This window comes from Sus scrofa, chromosome 10 (genome assembly GCF_000003025.6).
Source record: "Sus scrofa isolate TJ Tabasco breed Duroc chromosome 10, Sscrofa11.1, whole genome shotgun sequence".
NCBI lineage: Eukaryota > Metazoa > Chordata > Mammalia > Artiodactyla > Suidae > Sus > Sus scrofa.
Window position 1 is genome coordinate 34,601,685 of NC_010452.4, and position 14,390 is coordinate 34,616,074.

Genomic DNA, 14,390 nt, shown 5'->3' on the forward strand with positions numbered 1-14,390 from the left:
AAAAAAACATTAACCGAGAGGCTTAATCACCTCCTCAGAAAATTCTCTTGATACAGTTATATTCTCTAACTTTGATTCAAGGTTAATTTCACCCATTCAGATTGCTGGGGTTATTAGGAATATGGGATGCAGTGCATATCAGTGTGTATTTTAGCATAGTATTTCTGATAATATCCCTAAAGACTTGATTAGGAAGTGTTGGCAGGATGTCAGTGTAATTAGATGGAATCATAGTTTTTAAATGACCATAGTTTTTAAAAAAGTAGGTGGATTAATGTTTTATGTCAACCCATGGGAACTCTTTGGTAGAGTTCTGAATCTGACTATATTTTATTTAACAATTTCATTAGTGACAGCGGATGACACAATTACCATAACTTAAGTAGTAAGATACCAAACCCAGGTGACATCAGACCAAAACAGCTTGTTCAGAAAGAGGCATAATTAGAAGAGGCATTACACAGCATTTAGATAGAGCAAGAAGTTGAAAAATGAACTTATAGAACTTATAGAAATGGGTGTTAAAATTTTAACCAGAAAAGGGGCTTCAAGTCCAGCATTGCTAGTTGCCTATGGAGACACTGGGGAGATAACAGTTTAAGCTTGACTTCTAATGGATAAAGCCACCAAGTCATATATACAAATGCAAATAAAATATGTCAAACCTGATATGTTTCGAAAATGGGTTTTTACGAAAACAATTAAGAACTCACTTTACGTCTCTAGGCTTTGTGCATATGTGTGTGTCCACACAGTTTTCATTTCTACGTCTCACTGTTCCTTAATGGTAAAATGTGTAGATCATTTCTGCAAAGGTTCTTCTTGCCAAGTGCTCATAATTGCATGTAGTTTCATTGAGAGGCTTCTGTATAAGTTTATGGGGCTGTCAATTTTCTGGTTAATTGATCTTGTACTTGATGATTCCAAACATGTTCAGCTCCATTAAATGCAATGTCATTTTCCCAGGGGCCAGTTGATTTCAGTGTCTGTAGGAAGCCTGTTATACAAAGAAGAAAGATTTTTACATAATGCCTGATCTAATACCATAAACAAACAAAAAAATCATTCAATATTGGGAGTAGGAAATGCTTTTTTTCCCCCCTGTGAATAATAAAGGGAAAAAAAAAAACAAATATACTCACAAACGCACACACACAATAAATAAAAGAATTAAAAAAATTTGTAAACTATTTGAAAAGGGTTAATAAGATCTCTATAAACAATGATGTGATCTGTAAAAAAAAAGTGGAACTATATAGACAAAATGATTCTCAAGAATAATTATGGAAATCCTGTGAAATTGAATTCTTATGATCATTATACAACTACAGATGTGATAAATTCATTTGAGTAATAAAAAATTAAAAAATCAATAAACAGTACAATTATGCAAAGAGACATTTAGAAATATTTGACTTTTAGGAGTTTCTGTTGTGGCTCAGTGATAACAAACCCATCTAGTATCAATGAGGATGCCGTTTTGATCCTGACCTCACTCAGTGGTTTGAGGATCCGGCATTGCCCTGAGCTGTGGTGGAGGTTGCAGTTGTGGCTCGGATCCCTTGTTACTGTGGCTATGGCATAGGCTGGCAGCTGCAGCTCCACTTTGACCCTAGTGTGGGAAATTCTAAATGCCGCAGTTGCAAGGAAAAAAAAAAAAAGAAACGTTTGACTTTTACTTTCTACACTTTTGTATTTTTAGCACGTCATTTGCATTATTTTGTAATAAAATACACTTAGAAACTGAAGCCCTGTCACCTTCTCTACTTCTTTTTTTAGTCTATGTTCTCTTTTCTCCTTTTAATAATTTATAAAGGAGGAAACAATTTATATGGAAAAAATGCTTCCATCTTTTTGTGTGATACTTCAGAGAATATGCTTATCTGTGAGCACTTTGTGGGGTTGCACTGTCTTTATTTCCTATTTCTCTAGTGCACACTTATTCAATGCATGCACACCTTTAAAGAGAATATTTACTAGCTCTAAATCAAAAACTCAAAAGTTTGGCTGACCCTGCAGCAGATCCCTAGGGTAGAAATGAGTGAGCATGGGGTAGAAGTATTCAGAAGAAAGAAGAGACAATGGCTGTGTTTCTGTTTCCCAGGTGCTGACTGATAGACATTACTGATTACAGGTCAGAGGACTGGGGTGTTCTGGGGCCAGCTAGTTTCAGTAAAAATATTGGCCACGTGGGTCTGGCAATATCTAAATTATAAGAAGAATAGGTAGGAAAAGATGTTCACAACTGTTGGGTATGTTCTGCAAAGCCCTGTGGGCAAGAGAGTAGAGGTTGGACTCATATTCGCATGGTAAGCTGAGCATGTGGCTGGGTGGGGACAGCCGGAGATGAGTTAGAACCATAACTGAGGATGGAGATTGGGTAGAGGAAATAAATCACAGCATGGGTTCAGATACAGTTGTGGGCTTCTATGGATCATGGATCGAACCCATGACTCTGCAGCGAACTGAGAAGTTTCAGTTAGATTCTTTGCCTATTGTGCCACAACAGCAACTCCAAGAGAGAGAGCTTATATATATGTATGTGTGTACATCCATACACAAAACTGAAAATTTAGCTCCTCTGGGAAGTAAGGTAGTATTACTGGGGGCACAAGAGATGACTTTGTGATTTATTTTCTATATAACTGTATGGTTTTAGTTTATCTCTAAAAAGTGCCTTTCATTTGTTCTTGGGGAGGAAAAGCAGAGGTAACGAACTTGTGCTTTCACTTAAGACCTTATACCAAGATATCTTAAGTGAATGCTTGAAAATATAGTCAGCTGAGTTTTCAAGGAAGACCATCATTATGGAAATTAAATATTAAATCTTACGGGAACACTCATATTTTATAGACAGCAATGCGAACATGTATAGGCTTCCAGGAAAAGAATTTGACCCTGGGTATTAAGCACTTAAAATTAAAAAAAAAATTACCTCCTTCTCTGGAGAATAAATAGAAAGTACTTCAAAATGTATATCTAGTTGGTGGAAATATTCGGATTCAAATTCAGGGTAAACTGAACATAGAGTCATAAATAATCACTGCAGTCTTATTTGTTGTAACCAAAATCTTTAAACAATCTAAATTTCCTGCAGTAGTTATATGGTTAAATTAGGTTGTAGTTAAGTGCTCACAATTTTATTTTTTTAATAGGCTTACAAATGGAATTCACAAAATGTTATTTTTTATGAATATATATTCATATGTAGGAAAACATGGCAAAAGCATATAATAAATAAGTTACTTGCCTTTATCCCCATGTGATAAGGAGTTATGTATGGTTTTTAATTTCTTTTGAAAATAGATTTATACTCTTTAATTGGAGAAAATGAGATTGTGTTTCCTCTGTCATCAAAAATAAAATAAAAAAAAGAAAGGTTTTTAAAGGGGGAAATTATATTTCCTATAGGATTTATTTTCAATTTATGAAGATTAATGAGTTTTTAAAAGTTGTTTATGGCCTTGAGTTTCTTGCTTTTCATGCAGTTTTTAAAGATGAATATTATTTTCCATGTTTATCAAGTAGATAAATGCTATGAGTGATAATATTTATGTAGAAAAATAATTTTTCTTTACTATTTAGCGAAGAGGAGCTATTTCTCACCATCCTCAGAAGAGAAAGACAGTAAATCTCCAGTATTTTACAACTATCAAGTCAATGCAGCACATTTTTCTATCAAAGAATGTGCCAAACTGGGAGGATGTATAATCCCTGCAAATGCTTCCACAGAAAAATGCCAATAGCTTCTCCCCATAAACTGAGACAGAAGGATGGATTGTCATGAATGATGAGAAGAGGGAAGCACTACATCAATAAAATACATTTTTAGAAATTCAATTGCATGAAAAAAGAGATGTCAGGGTGGATTTTTTTGTGATATTATTAAGAATTTATAGTCTTGGATATCACTTATCTGCTGTTATTATTTTATTACATTAATTCTTTTAAGTCCATTCATATAATCAAAAACCATTTCATAATGCTTATTAAAGACTGCCTTATGCTAGGTGTGGTTCTCAATCTTATGAGTACAAATTTAATTGGCTCTAGAGAAACTCACAGTAAGGAGACCTTATTGTAACTATGTCCAAAAAGGCTTTGAAGTAAATTACAGAGAAAACACAAGACAGTTATCGTGCCTATGCCTACCTTTGTTACCAGAAAACTATTAGATTTAAAGTAAATATCCCTTTATCCTGAATTGGGTCCTATTCTTTCTCCTTGACATGCACAGATTTATTGACACAAAACAATAAGCAAGTTAAACTTCATATACTGGCTGGTACATGAAGCAGGTAATTCCTACTTCACACATCCAATTATTGAAATGTCCTTCACCTAAATTACAGATATTCTAAGAGTGGGCACCATGGGATGCCTGTATACTTAAGCAAACACCCACCTGAGACCTGCCTCAAGGGAGCAGAGTGGCATCTCTTATTTAATATCAGTTATTATTATTGCAATTTCTGTTGTTAATTCTTCTTCCAATTTAGAGAGACAAATAAACAATATCAATAAATGTATGAAAGGTTCCTCTAGCTCTTGAATATAAGAAGAAAGCAAAATGAGATTATTACCAGCAGAGTGAACACACATGTTGTTCTGCCCAGTGCAAATGAAGGTAGAATTGTTAACTCTCATGTACTGTTATTGGGTTTGCAAATTTATATGAGTTTTGATTTGTTTTTATTTTATTTTATTTTTTTGTGGAGCAGTTTGACAGTGACTCTCATGTTAAGGTGAAACTTCTATGGATCCCATCAATGGAGCACCTACCATGATAAGCTTTGTTTTTCTGTATTCTCTTCTTTGGTGTGTTTTTATCATTGCTGTTCTGCTCTACTCTTTTCTTTCTGTAGCCAAAGGGTTGACAAATTCCGTATTTATCATTATGGGACAGAGTACATTTAACTCCTTTTGCTCTCAAAGCCACTTTCCTCACAATAGGATATTCTGGGTTCTGAGTTACTTGAGGCATATTCAGAGTGTCATATATATATATGTGTGTGTGTGTATGTATAAATATCTCTTACATACACTAAAATTATGCATTTGACTCTATTTCTTGTGTGTATAATGCTTGCATTTCTACTACTCTTTACAATGGTTAGATCATATTACAGTGGGAGAAAGAACCTTATCTCCAGACCATTTCAGTGCTTTCAAGATGAAAGGGGCTGGCACATCCATACAGAGTCCCAGGTTTAGGCTGAAGTTATTTTACATACCCTGTAGCAGGGTCCCTCTACAGCTGGACCTCCTCCCTGATGTTAGGACATCCTTCCATAGAATGGGACACTGAGGGATAGAGAGAATAGTCAACTTTAAGTCTTCGTTGTACTATTTGTCAAAATGATTTTGTGTTTGTGACCAGCTGCAGAAAGAGAAAACTTCAGTACTTCATGGAAGAGAATCTTAGCAGACTCCTGAGGACTAGATATAATCTAAGGTAAAGAGGAAGAACTGAATCCAGCACATTTACTGAGGGAAGTCCCAGAGCATTACTGGGAAAGACTGTATTGGGATGTGAGTTCATATACAGGGTAATGGAATATAGGGGAACAAAGTGATAGCAGAAGCAAATAGCACATTTCTCTGGATATGTTTCAGGCACCAATCTTGTGATAACGATGGATCTGAGTAATAGAGGGGCAGATGTATCTTGGCCAATGCCTGAGCTGTATTAAAAGTAAAAACATTATTCATTATTATGTTGATATTTGTTTTCAAAGTTTGTATCATTAAAAGTCAATGACTATTTTTCATCCTGTTGCAGTTCAGCGATAGAGTTTATTTCAAGTAAAAGTAAGGACTATTACATGTTTACTTCCAGTAAAAGTAAGGAATGAAGCAGTTTCAGTGTGTCCTGGTAGGTCATGCCAAAAATGGGCTCTGATAAAGAAACCCATTTCTTAAAAGGTACACTATATTGCTAGAAGGCCAGCATATAGAAAAGCAGGCTAAAGATGTATCATCGTATTACCTGTGGTTATGTGACTGGGGAAGTTTAGACTCTGATATCTTCACAGATATTGGTTTGATAGTTTTAGGTAGATATCTGAAGAACTGTAATATAGAAGAGATAACATATGCATATGTATCCTATATACATAAAACTATAGTCATCTATAACATGGAGCTGTGCATGATACATATAGAATGTGCATTTGTGTGTGTGCACTGTGCACAATATAACATATAATAAATGTAAATGTAATAACAAAACACATCTAGGACCTAACTTTACAATTCAACATTAACTTGTTCTTTGGCTTGTTCCAGCTGCAAAGGAGATTTGGGTGTAGGGAACTGGAATTGTCCTGATAGTTTAGACCCATCACAATTCATCCTCCAAGACTGGCATTTTGTGGCTTTAAATTAAAAAAGACTGTGTTCTGAGATTCAGGAAGAAGGGCAACAGCTTGGGGGTTGCCAGCAGTTAAAGCTGCCTCACATTATTTTTACATGATTTCCTGCCTCCCATGTATAGGTCTTTTACCTCCTTGTTCAAGTTTATTCCTAGTATTTTATTCTTTTTGATCTGACTGTAAATAGGATTGTTGTCTTGTTTTCTCTTCCTGCTAGTTCATTATCAATGTATAGACAAACAAAAGACTTTTGTATATTTGTCATGTATCCTGCAACTTCCCTGAATTCATTTACTAGTTCTATTAGTTTTTTGGTGGAGACTTCAGAGTTTCATGTCATCTGCTAATAGTGACACTTTTACTTCTCTTCTAGTTAGGATACCTTTTATTTCTTTTTCTTGTCTAATTACTGTGGCTATGACTTCCAATTCTATGTTAAGTATAAAGGATGAGAGTGGGAATCCTTGTCTTGTTCCTAATTTTCAAGGAAAAAGGTTTCTGCTTTTCATCATTGGTAATGATATTTCAAAATGATATACTCAGTTTGCTGTGTGGTTCCTCTTTGAAACTCTAAAAGATACATATGAAAAATAGGAAAGAATCAAGAGAGTTAGCTTCCCTCAAAAAGACCTAAGAGTAGCACAAGAGTCATTACCTTTTTCAAATCCCTATTTTTATTTTAATTGAAAAATATTATTTCCAAACTTTCAGACCCAGTCATCATCAACTGTATTTTTTTTTCAGAAACAATGTTAAAATTTGTGTTGCTGAAATTGCTACCTTTAGCTGGAATCAAATTTTATGAAAAGCTTAATTGTCTTTATTTTGACTTTTTAATGCTTATTTAAACTTATGAAGAGAGTTTCTGTTCTCCCATATTATGAAAGTCTAAACAACAATTTTTCTAAAGAGGAATGCCTCAGGGCCAGTTGTTACGGCAATTATCAATTACATTCGGCTCCATTTAATTGTTTGCAAAATTAGCTTTTTAAAGTACCATTTAATTTTCTTTCCAGTCTCACTTCTCAAGAAAGTAATTAATGGACTAACTATAATTAAACATGAATGATAAAGCGCAGGGAACTTTTAAATTAAATCATCATTGAACTTTTTCTGTGCTATCTATCACTTGGTACTCAAGTACTGAGGGCATTGAATACATTAGAGAACTCAGTTCTTTCCTACTCACACCACTCCCCACCTCATTTTATCACTGCTTGCAGTTATATGTCTAATTTATTAACATAATCAGAATGTCCCATCTGAGTTCATTTCTCAAGCCTGTGAACTATCAACAATATATTTAACAATACTCCAGAAGCTGCAGAAAACACATGTCAACATTGATCTGTGAAATAACCTCTATCCCTGAAGCTTAGACCCTAGTGAAGAAGATGTCCTGAGACTTGTCAACATCCCTTTTATATTCTAGGTATGAACTCTATATGCAGCCCATACCTCCAATCTCATGTTGAGGTTATGACTTTAAGAGATACAAAAAGCAGATTCTTTCCTGAAAAATTTGGGGCAACCTACTAAAAATATCTCTGAATCTACCTTCTGGAGGCATAAGTGTATATATATATATAATAGTCTATTACCTTGATTGTGGTGATGGTTTCATGGGTGTATGTGCATATTCAAACTCATAAACTGGATACATAAAATATGTACAATTTTTGTATTTCAATTATACCTTGATAAGGCGTTTCAAAAAAATACAATTAGTTTTGAAGGGGGTATTCATTTTCTGTCACTTTGAAAGCATTACGTCAAGTTTAGCACCTACAAGCAAAACTCCTTTTTTAACTCACAATTCTGTAGGGCAGACATCTGCGCACAGGGTAGCTGAGTTCCCTCTTCAGATGCCTATAAAGCTGAAATCTAGGCATCCTCATCTGAGTTCTGAGGTCTTCTTCCAACTCACATGATTTAGTCAGAACTCAGTTCCCTGCCACTATGGAATGGAGGTTCCTGTTCCCTTGATGGCTGTGGACTGGAAACCCCTTTCCATCTTCCCTGTGACCAGACCCTCTTAATCATTCTGTAGTCATCTTCTAGGGCTGCCACAACAAACCACCACAGACAGAGTGGCTTAAATAGCAGAAGTTTATTTTCTCATGGTCCTGGAGGCTACAAGTTGAAGATTAAGGTGCTTGCTGGGTTTTCCAGTGAAAGTCTCTCTTCCTGACTTGTAGTTGTCTGCCTTCTTGCTGTGACCTCTGTGTGCATGCAGTGGGGGTGGTCTCTGGTGTCCCTTGCTCTTACACAGACACTAGTTATATCACATGAAGGTCTCAATTTAATGAGCTCATTTAACCTTCACTACCTTTTTATACGTCCTATCTCACTGGGGGGTAGGGTCTCAATATATGTATTTGAGGGAGATGCAATTTAGTCTGAGTTACTTTCTCATGTCAAATTCCTCTCATGCTTTGAAACTCTCTCATCAGGGACTGTCTAGCATTGTTGAAGGTCCCATGTGATTAAGTCAGACCTTTTGAGTATGTCTCCCTCTCTTAAAGTCAACTGATATGGGACCTTAATTATGTCTGGAAAGTCCCCTCAAAGCAGCACCTAGACTAGTTCTAAATGGAACAACTGCAAGTTCACAGAGTGTTGGAAAAGGCGTATTATGTCAAGAGTGAGAATCTTCAGAGCCATCTTAGAATTAGCCAACCACAGTTGAGTCAAAAGACATAATGCATACTGCTACGTGGCACCTGTGTGAAGTTTTAAAACTGGTGAGAGATTTGACAGTCACTGTCAGCCCTGCTACTAAATGACTGGGCAAGTCTCATGACCTCTTGGGCTTTAGTTTTCTAGCCCTGGGAAGTGATTTTCCAACCTGTGACCTGCTATGTTATTCTTTGTTGTCATTTTTGTTGTCATTTTAGGGCTGCAGCTGAGGCACATGGAGGTTCTCAGGCTAGGGGTCCATTCGGAGCTGTGGCCGGCTGGCCTATGCCACAGCCACAGAAGCATCAGATCTGAGCCTCATCTGTGACCTACACCACAGCTCACAGCAACACCAGGTCCTGAACCTACTGAGTGAGGCCAGGGATCGAACCTTTGTCCTCGTGGATGCTAGTCAGATTTGTTTCCACTGAACCATGAAGGGAACTCCTTTTTTTTTTTTTTTTAAATGATTTTCATTTTTTCCATGTTACTCTTTAGGAAGCAAGAATCCCCTTTGTGTGCCACTTGCCAGTTTCCATTTCTTTTGTGTTTCATCCATACTTGTCAGTATGGCTATGCACTGACAGCAGCAGCAGTTTCCTCAGAATTTAAGATAGGATAACAGCGCAAAGGTGAAAAAAAATATAGCTTAATTCTCCTGTTCTAAAAAGCCTCACGGTGGAGAGATTTCCCAGGGCACTTTAGATAGCCTCATGACTTGTAATCTGCCCCTGCAGCTTCTTTAGATGGTAGTAGCTCATGTCCATGAAGCTATCTTTCAACACTAGGTGACAGGCATTTGGTGAGATTTTAGTATTTTGTAGTGTTGCCCTTGTCATTTAATAGGCTCCTTCAAAAGAGCAGAACACAGCATGATAGTGCAGAGTCCTGTGCTGTGAATGTCTGATCTCTTGCTTTCATTCTGAATGACTGCTACCTAACTCTTGGGGGTTCATGATGCTTATTTTCCCATTCTAATTTATCAGCACCACCTCTGCTTTTCTCTTCCACACTGCCACTCCCCTGCAGTGCTCACCAATGCATTGTCAACAGCCTTTTTGAACTGACATAGCACTGTCAGTCATCCTGGCTGCCCAAAGCAAAAGAAGGAATTGTCTTCCATCCTCAGTCTTTATCAGCTGGTAGTGACTTCTGTTAAAAATAACAACAATAACAACAACAACAAACCTCTTCAGCTTTTCAGATAAAAATGGATGTGCCTCATTCATTACATTTTATATTATTCAGTTATACATTTCCATAAGATCTTTTAGGAGGATAGGACATTTGCATGCTATTTCAATGGACCCTGAGTACTTATCTCTGGAAGGAGATTGTGTAAAATGTTCATGATACTTAATTGGCTCTATTCTTTGAGATGATGGCATTTGATTTTTTAGGGTACATTGTAATCTTCACCTTAGTACTATATTACATTCCTGGTTTCATCTACCCAGTGTAGCTGGTGACAATATTAATGGTATATGCTAATGTCTAAGGGCATTTCCTAAGTGTCAGGTACTGGACTAAGCACTTTACATATATTATCTCATTTACTCCTAATAAAAATCACAATTAAGTGGGTATTGTGACTATCTATTGTACATATGAGGAAATTAAATTCAGAGAGCCTAAATAACCATATCCAGCTCACAGAAATAATAGGTAATGGATGAACCATTTATTTCTGAAGCCAGAGACTGTTTTCTGCTGGAACACATTATGAAATATTCTAACACCTTTAAAAAAATTTTGCTATATGGTAGAAAATTGATGGAACACTGTAAAACAGCTGTAATGGAAAAAATAAAAATCATTAAAAATTTTTTTTTTGGCCTAGAGGCATAATGTGGTAGGGTAGACAGAGCAAAGATTAGGGATTTACACAGAACTGGATTCAAATTCCATTTGGTCATTTACTAGTTTTATGTATGTGTCTAAAGTATTTACTTTTTATACCTTTGTTTCCTTATCTCTCAAAGAGGAAAAAAAACATTTCTTGATGAGTATATTGTTTTTACTTCACATGACAGGTGCAGTCAATTAAGAGTGGCTATCTGCATCTCTGTATTGAGACGGATGCTCTGGCCACTTCAGTGGGAAGCTGTTGTGATGGATTAGTCAACTCTACCATGAATACTGAATTGGATAAAGCCAGAATGGGTACTACATACTGGCTTTCCCTAGACCAGCACATAAAGACAGCTGAGAAATAAGAGATAAAGATTCCCTTCTCCTATTATCAGGTTTTCTAACTGGAGAATGTATATTTAGAATACAATTCAGCATTCAAACTTCTTTGTTTTGTTTAACCTTGAGTGAGCTGCTATGTGAAGTAAGATGAAGTATTACTTGATTTTAAGAGGTCATGTTTGAGTCTAATTGTGGGAGGGAAGAATAAATAAGAAAAGTCAGGTAACATCCTGTTTTGCGTGGGTACCACAAACATGCAAAAACCTTCAATTCATTACTTATTTGTCACTTGCACATAAGTCTGGAACTTTGATGAAAATCAACAGGTAAAATCAACAGCAAAGCATAATCTGGCAGGTTAAAATTATTTTGCTTTACTGTCAATATATTTGGCACATGGAAACTCTTTAATCCCCCCACCCTTCCCCTGGTTTATTTCCCTAGATATTGTCTTATACCTGAACTGAGATGATCCTAGAGAAAGACTCAGACAAAAAAAATCCCGGAGTAAATACTCAGAGGGGATTTCATTTCATTTGTCTCCAGGTCCAGACTGGGCATAAAAATAGGCTTCACTCTCCCCAGCTTTTTATCACTGGGCACCCTCTTTGTGCTCTGGTTAGCCTAGTGAGCCACAAGTGTGCTGGGAGAACAGCTGACAGAGATGAACTGAGATTGAGCTACCTTTCTAAGCATACTTTAGAAGTGCTCTCATGGAGCTGGAGCCCCTCAGAGCCACAGTACCCTGTTTGCTATTTTCTTACCCTGGTGTGGCTGAGACCAGCTCAGCATTCCTTTCTCAGATGTGATTTTTTGAAACGATGTTAAGTTCATAAGGTGGTGGATGTTCATAGGCTGAATGGAGCAGGTCATAGTCTAAACTTCAGGTACATCAGGAGAAGAAAATATTGCCTTTTCTTCAAACTAGTGTTTTCCCTCCAAAGACGATTTGGGCACTAGATGGGCTTGCATAGGAATAGTAGTTTAGATTAACCTGAGATGCATAGGTATATAAGTTATCAATCACTGGCCTTGGGAGGGTCAGCTTCAAGTCCCTAGTAGAACTCCGAGTTTTAGCTCTTCACCTAGGAGCTTGATGAAATAAGTTGGCTCTGAAGGCATGGGATGCATGTATCTAAGTATCCAATTGACCCTGAATAACACAGGGAATTAGGGGTGTTGATCCTCCACAGGGTTAAAAATCCATGTGTAACTTAATGGTTGGCGCTTCGTATCCAAGGTTCCTCTGTATTCCCAGTTCCTCATCTGTAGATTCGAGCAGTGGAGGATGGTGTAGTACTGTAGTATTACTGTTGAAAAAAATCCACATATAAGCAGACCCATAAGTGTCAAGGGTTTATGTGTGTTTCATACATTCTTCACCTAACACATCTCACTTTGTGTTGAGTATCTTGGTTCTTAGTGGCTTAGTGGATGCCATTACACTTGAAATGTTTAACTGGAGGGAATAATGGTTTTGACTCTGGCTTTAGTTTACATTAATTATGAAAACAGAGCTATTGAGTTCTCTCATAGTATTTATAATTTTGTGAATGGCTGTATTCATTTTTTAAAAGAATTGCCATTATGTATTTACCTTTAAAAATTACTTTTATTATTGGAGTTCCCATCGTGGCGCAGTGGTTAACGAATCCGACTAGGAACCATGAGGTTGCGGGTTCGGTCCCTGCCCTTGCTCAGTGGGTTAAGGATCCGGCGTTGCCGTGAGCTGTGGTGTAGGTTGCAGATGTGGCTCGGATCCCGCGTTGCTGTGGCTCTGGCGTAGGCTGGTGGCTATGGCTCCGATTCGACCCCTAGCCTGGGAACCTCCATGTGCCGCGGGAGCGGCCCAAGAAATAGCAAAAAAAAAAAAAAAATTACTTTTATTAAAGTATAGTTAATTTAGTGTTGTGTCAATTTCTGCTGTACAGCATAGTGACCTAGTCATCATACATTTATACATTTATATATACATGTATATATATGTGTGAGTGTGTATATATATATTATTTTTCTCATACTGCCTTTTATCATGTTCTATCCCAAGAGATTGGATATAGTTCCCTAAGCTGTACAGCAGGACCTCATATTATATGGGGTTGTAGATGCAAACTATTACATTTAGAATGGATAAATATCTTCTTTTCAGATAAATTTTGAATATCTTTTAAACCCCTGTTTTTCATTATCATGCGTAAATAATGCCACTGGCTCTTTCAAAGACTTGAAGAATATGATAGCTTGTATTTACTTGAGCTATGTATTGCATGGTTCTAACATAAAGGTACCAATGTCTTCACTTGAAAATGTCATAAAGATGGTTTGATTACACATGGAAAAGTATATTTTAAAAATCTAGCTATCCTTAGAATAACTTGGCCTAACCTTTAGACTCTAATGTAATGTTGCAATCAACAAACTGCACTTGTCAAATATTTACATATTGCAATCTATGTGCCAGCCTCTGATTTAAGCTTTAGGGACACTATGTAACTAGCACACACACACACACACACACACACACACACACACACACACACACGCACACTTACTCATTCACTGTTGAGGAGCTGCCTGCATTAGGTATTTATTGCTGCATACCAAATTACTATAAACATAGTGATTAATTCATTAGTCACATCTTTGCACCAGACCAGTCTCAGCTGTTCTTATATTCTTCAGACAATCAATTCATCAAGTACATTCTTATCTGAATTTATTTTTTTCTGTCATTTTGTTGTAGACAAATTCAGTTCATGTTTTACAGATGAAGTCTCTGTTTCCTTGCAGATTTTTCTGCTGCGTTCATGTTCACAGTCTTCAAGCATAAAGCAGAAATCAATCTGTTCTTCTGTTGTTTCTCTCTTTAACCTTCCTCTTCCTCATTTGAGGGCTCATGTTATTAACACACCAGAAAATCCTGGATAATCTTATTTGAAGGTAAATAGATTACTCACCTTAATCTCATTTACAAAGTCCCTTCACAGCAGTACCTAGCTTAGTATTTGATTGAATAACCAAGGGATCAGAATCTTGGGGGTACATCAGACTTCTGCCTACCACACGGCCTGGTATTTTCTATATTTTTTAAGTTTTTTTTTTTTTTTTTTTTTTTTTTTTTTTTTTTTTTGAGACAGTAGTTTG